Source organism: Blennius ocellaris (genome assembly GCF_963422515.1).
Source record: "Blennius ocellaris genome assembly, chromosome: 12".
NCBI classification, from domain to species: Eukaryota; Metazoa; Chordata; class Actinopteri; order Blenniiformes; family Blenniidae; genus Blennius; species Blennius ocellaris.
Genome location: NC_137661.1, coordinates 8,999,285 through 9,005,595, shown reverse-complemented (window position 1 = coordinate 9,005,595; position 6,311 = coordinate 8,999,285).

The window sequence follows — 6,311 nt, the reverse complement described above, 5'->3', positions numbered from 1 at the left end:
GTGGGTTTGGAGCCACACGTGGCTCTCCAGCCCATCTCTCGTGGCTCCCTTGAAACTTCCGGTAAATTACATGTAAATAAACATTTTGCATGGAATCGGTGTTCAGCCGTGACATGGAAATCAAACCTGTGGTATGGTTATGGTTCACTGATATTGACTTATTTGAGTTATTGTGCAAGAAGTGTGGGGTAACGCATATAAGAGCAATATAGTTCCTTTGTTGCTACTGCACAAAAGAGCCATTCAAATCACCCATAGTCAAATTCAGAGAACAAACCGTTTATTTGTTGAATCGGGGTTAATAAAACGTATAGTTAAAAAAAAAATAGAATTACATACACTGCTAATCATGCCCAAGGCAGAAAAAATGGAATTTTACCAGCAAACCTTCAAAAGACATGTGTCATCTGTCACCACCGGAGAAAAATAAAGCAATACCTTTGAATGGGCTGGATTGGGAGACAATTGTTGAAAACAATTTTGTTCGTTTGGGGGGAAAAAATGGATAAACCCTACCCGTTTTCATCTCTGGTAAATTATAATATTCTAACTCTATTGCATTCCACCCTACTTTAATATCATGACCACACGATGGCGCCATAACCATTGTGGCCTGTGTGTCTCTACTTGTTGGGCTGTGGAGTTGCACTGCATGGCAGCAGTGAGTCAGTGGACTCCACAGTGTTGCTCCGTGCACTGGATGGATGCTGTCTTTTTTTTAAGGTGTGGCAGAAGACGTTCATGACTGCAAGCTGTTGAGTCATGTTCCTTAAAAAGCAAAGGCTGCGGCACACACGCACAGTATGTGAGGCTTTATGCAAATCAGGACTCTCTATCCCCAGGCTGTGTCATATATGAATTCTGAACTCGCTTCATTATGTTTGTGCAAGAATATAACATTCCAGTTGCTTCTTCGTTGTCTGGAAGTGCTGCTTTTGTAGCAAGCGGAACTATTGCATTTTCAATTCTGTAAAATAATCAGAACAAACTCATTGGCAATGAATACAAGTCTTTCTTTTTTGTGACCCAAACTTTTGACTCCATTGAGATTTTAAATGCATGAATATTCTGACAGCCATCTTTTATTGGCCCTTCATCCACTCCGGTGGCCACGAGGTGCTGGGCCAGGGTTCCTGGACGTGATTCAGGAGGTCCGTGGCCGACGAGAAGAAGCTGTTTTCCTGTGGCGTGAGCTTCTGGTCCTGATGAAGCGAAGCCTCCTGCCACCCACATGGAAAGAACCTATATAAACATATATGTTTTAATATAGGTTTTGATATAGGTTTTGAATATATGTGACATATATAAAATTGGCCGTGTTCCTATATTTTATGTACATATGTACATATATGTACATACGCGCACATATATGTTCATACATGTGCATATATGTACACATGTGCACATATATGTACATACATGTGCATATATGTACACGTGCGCACATATATGTACAAACATGTGCATATATGTACATATGTACATATATGTACATAAAATATGTACATAAAATATAGGAAAACCCAGCCATGCAGCCATATATGCCATATATGCAGCATATATGTGCATATAGGTTTCATATATGTGCATATATCCTCATATAGGTTCTTTCCATGTGGGCAGAGGGGAGGGGTTGAAAGAGTCCATGTCCAGGGTGGTGGGGGAGGTCGGCCACTATCTCGCGCAGTGTGTATTGCACGTGGCAAACTATAACATAACGGCGTACGCTCGGGCTGTGGCTACATCCATTCAGATTTATTATTCCTGGAGAGTGAAGCCCCACTACAGCGTCATTTGGAAGCTCGGAGCTGATTGGCTGGCGGAGTGAGTCTTGAAGAATGCCAGCTCCTGCGCCGCCGGAGCCGACGGCTCAGAGTCCAAATGAACGAGGTCGATTATTTACTCGAGTACGAGTTTGAAGCTCTTAGTTTAGAGGAGAAACTGGGGGTCAAGTGAGAAACGTAGTCACAAAAGCCTTATGAGAATCCTTCTTGTACGTTTGCAAGGGTCTAAAATTACCCTGTGTGAGTCACCGGGCAACATGTAAGCATGTCGCTTGATTTCCATCCACCCAGGAGGACAGGGTTCACCCTGGACTGACCACCAGTCCATCGCAGTGCACACACACACACACACACACAGGGACGGACAAACACACACTCATTCAGGGGCAGTTTTGGGTCACCAAGTAACCTCGTATGCAGGATTTTGTGAGCAAACTGGAAGAGCTGGGTTTTTTTTAAATTTAAATCACATAACATTATTTCAAATTAAATGAATTCAACATATAAACACATTTATTTCACATCTGAGACAAAAGAGAGATCTTGAGGCGTTAGCTCCGATTTTTAAGTTAACTTTTAGTGAATCTATAATTTGAATCTTTTATTGGTTGCTGACATGATCTGGTGAGGATTTTTTTTTTGACGCGGAAAAAAAAAAATTCAGCAGAAAAGTCATGATAAAATTAAGTAGCCGCCTCCTATAGCAATCTTAGCACCTTGCCACTAAGGCAAGACATTTGCGTGTAAAGGTTATAAACCTCTGGTCTAACAACTAAACCACCATGAAGTATGATCACAAGTGTACAAATTAGAATATCTAGTATATTTCTTTGAATGTCATTTCATCAATCACAGTCCAACACCGTCTAACAGAAGTCATCAATGTGGATGAACATGTTTATTCTTTATCCTGACTGTTGACCCAATTAGAAATGTGTGTCGGAGGTTGGACATGTCAGAACACGTTGACAGTCAAACAGAAGGGAGAGGAAATATTCATTCAAACTTTCTCCCTTCTCTCACAGTGCTGCTGTGTTCACCAGATCGTAATCGGCCAAAGTAACTATTTAAACACTCCCCGTTATTACCACAGCTCAGTATGTGCAACGGTGAGTCACTGTAACTTGCCACTGCAAGAACACGCACACACACGCACACACACACACACACTCACACACACACACACACACACACACACACACACACACACGTGGCACAGACATGCAAATACAGAAATCTGTCATGGTGACACAAGCCTTGGTTTATCCAGTTCTGCTTGGAACTTTGTAGTTGGGGCTTTAATGTCATGCCTTCTGTAAAAAAAAAAAGAACAACAAAAATCAATCATGTTTAGCGTCAATGAAGCGGGAAAGTCAAAACCTTGGCAATACAGGGCAAAAAGCATGGCAATGTGACAAGACAAAAACCAAAAACACACAGAGGAAAAAAAAGTCTTTGCAATTACAAAGTGATCCATTTGGCCTTGGTGGCGAATTTAAATCACAATTCTCAAACAATATTTGAGTGGTTTCTTCTTTTTCTTCTGCTTGCCATGCAAGGCTCAGTTTTAACCCCGGAATGTGATTTTCACCTGAAGGAAAAGCTTTTTGAGAAGATGTACGACATGAAGATGAATGCAATTTAGTAAACTGGGCTAACTATTAGCCAGAGGGGTGATTCCATGACAGCTGATCAGATATGACAACTCAGTTAAAAGTCTTACATGATGGCAACTGTAAAAATAGAAGCCGTCTTTCTGAGAAAACATTCTTTTTTTTTTTTTTTAACGGTTCCACCCTTTGCAACTTGCTCACGACATTTCAGCTACAAGTTTCCAAAGCTGTCATTAAAAAAAAAAAAAGGAATTGAGCCGGGGAGTTCAGTTCAAACTACGACATGCTGCATCCAGCCGGCGGCCCGCGGCACATTTTGTATTGCTGCTTCACTAAAGTCTTTCAACAGATCACCTCTTTCAAGGGTCTGTGTTCTTTAAAGAGTCTGGATGCAGTTGAGTGAACTCTGTTGAAAATAATCTAGTCAGGTCCATTTAAAATTCTCTCTGATTATTATTATTATTATTCGGATTTATTTCTGTTCTGAAGCTGATAGCCGTATGCTAAATCCGCTCCCCACTCACCTTTTCTGCTTTTTATTTGTAGTGATGTTTGAAGTAGTTTGATGGTGTTAATAATGTATTGTAGGGAGAGAGAAGAAAAAAAAAGAACACTATTTTTGGAATCAAGAAACTCTTTTCACTCACGTGAAAATCTGGTGCTTATCTAAAAGGTCATGATGGGAAATGAATCTATTGTGCCTATTTATTCACCGAAATAAAACAGTATGATATGACTTCTAATATAAAGGACGTGTGATCACGCCTTTTGTTTCTCCAATGAGGAAATCATCCTTCACGGTCTGGTATTTGGACATGTTGGTGTCACTGCCCGTCACTTCCCAGAGAGAAACTGAAGGAAACATGTTACATATAGGACAAACTCAAATATCTGCAGCAGTAGGAGAGACTCGGAAAACCAGGATTTATCACAAATAAGAAGATGATCATAAAGCTGCTTGGAATTTTGGGCCTCCTCTGCCCAATGGATGTGGTTTTTGTGGATAAAAAGGTGGGACAGAAAATAAACCATTAAAATAAAAGCGGTGAAATATAAATGAAGAGCGAAAGGAAAGCACATGTGATGAGTATGATGATAGTAGTTGCAGTAAAGGTGGATTAGTACTAATTAGGAAGTGTTTTATGTGTGATAATTAGTGTTTGAGTGCTGCTATTGGAACATAAGGAAGAAAGTTGTTTGTTTTTTTTGGGATGCATATGAGGAGCACAGTGCATCACTCCCAATCTGTGTTTTCAAATAAATCTTTGCCATACTTGTCAGAGGAACACACTTCAAACACTCAATGCTCTCATCGCTGTATTGTATTTGATTGAGTTTTGTTACGCCTTGATGTTGTTTTATTTTTCGTGTTGTTGCCTCTTGGCTGAACTGATCTGCCAAAAGTTGGTCTGCCTTGCTTCAGCTTCGAGTAGCTGCATTACCAAAAACTGTCAGATGAAATCAAACACCAGCACCGCTTTGAATATGAGCGTTAGCGTGTTTATATGTCACATGACAACCGCACAAGGAGCAGGTTAGTATGTGTGAGCTTGTCTTTTGAGAAAAAACAAAAGGGCGACCAGCCCTGAGAAAAAAAACAAACAAACCAAAAAAAACCCAACACATTCCTCTTGGTGAACATTTGACTCATGCTAAATGCTAAATGAGTGTCCGCAGAGGTATTTGCGAGGGGAGGATGTGACGTTCGCTCTGCAACTGATTGTGCAACTGAGACAATGGGGGAGTCGGACTCAGCTGGCCAGGACAGGAAGGAGGTCAAATGTGCCACGAAATTGAGGATAAACTATATACTGTTAAAATATTCAAATGCCTTCCAGTCTTGGCAAAATGTCTGACAAGCTTCAGCTCGTCTCTTCAAACATCTTTTGCAAATCTCGTGTGAACACTTTTTTTTTTTTAACCTTTATTTAAATGAGGTTATCAGAGCCGGAGGCTTCCTCGAGTTACGTCGGGCAAAGGGTAGGGCAGAATTGGATTTTCGTGTCATTTGAGGGCTGAAATAGAGACAATCAGCCACATTCACACCGGCAAAGAGTTTACAAGGCATCGATTAACCGAACAAGCTTGTGTTGGGATTGTGGGAGGAAGTCAGTGATGCACAGGGGGGGAAAAAGTTGCAAACCTAAAACAGAGAGGACTTCTATATTGAACCATGTTTGCATATTAGTAGATTCTGAGAGTTATTGAGAAAGGGCACAGGCCACACAGTCCCACAGCGTGATGGCACCTCCACCAAACTTTACCGTGTTTTTTTTTTGCCGCCGCCGCCGCCGCCCATAATGCCGCTTGTTACGCCTCAGAAATTCAATCTTTGTGGTTGAAACAGTTAAAATGTCAAAATAGTCTTTAAAAAAGTGTTGAAAAACAAAGTTTGAATCCTCTAAAATCAGGTACAACAAACAGCTGAAAATGTACTGCAATATGTTTTTATTGGAATTGAAACTTCACACAACATAAGACACAGTTTCGCTCATATATCAATAAGCTACTACATGAAATGTTTTAAGCCGCGTCGGCCTCATTTTATTTTGAAGACGAGACGTGTTTCGTGGCTCCAGGAGCCAGTACATTTGTGCATGCGCACTGCAAAACACTCAATCTTTTTTTGCTTTCAGGTGATTGGAGTTATTTTGAGGCCTCATGTCAGCACTCTTCATCGAGAGCACGACACAAAGGCGAGACATTTTTTTGCACAACTTATTTAAGATCGGATTTTATTTCATACAGTACAAGTTAATATTGCTACAATTAAAGTCTGTCTGGAAAACATCCCCAGTACTCGGCTTTTAGTCGAAAATGAATTCTGCTGTAATCACTTTGTGTGAAGATAGTAAATGATCAGGCTGTTACAGCCACTTGATTGAGGTGATTCGTGTTAAAATTAAGTCTATGA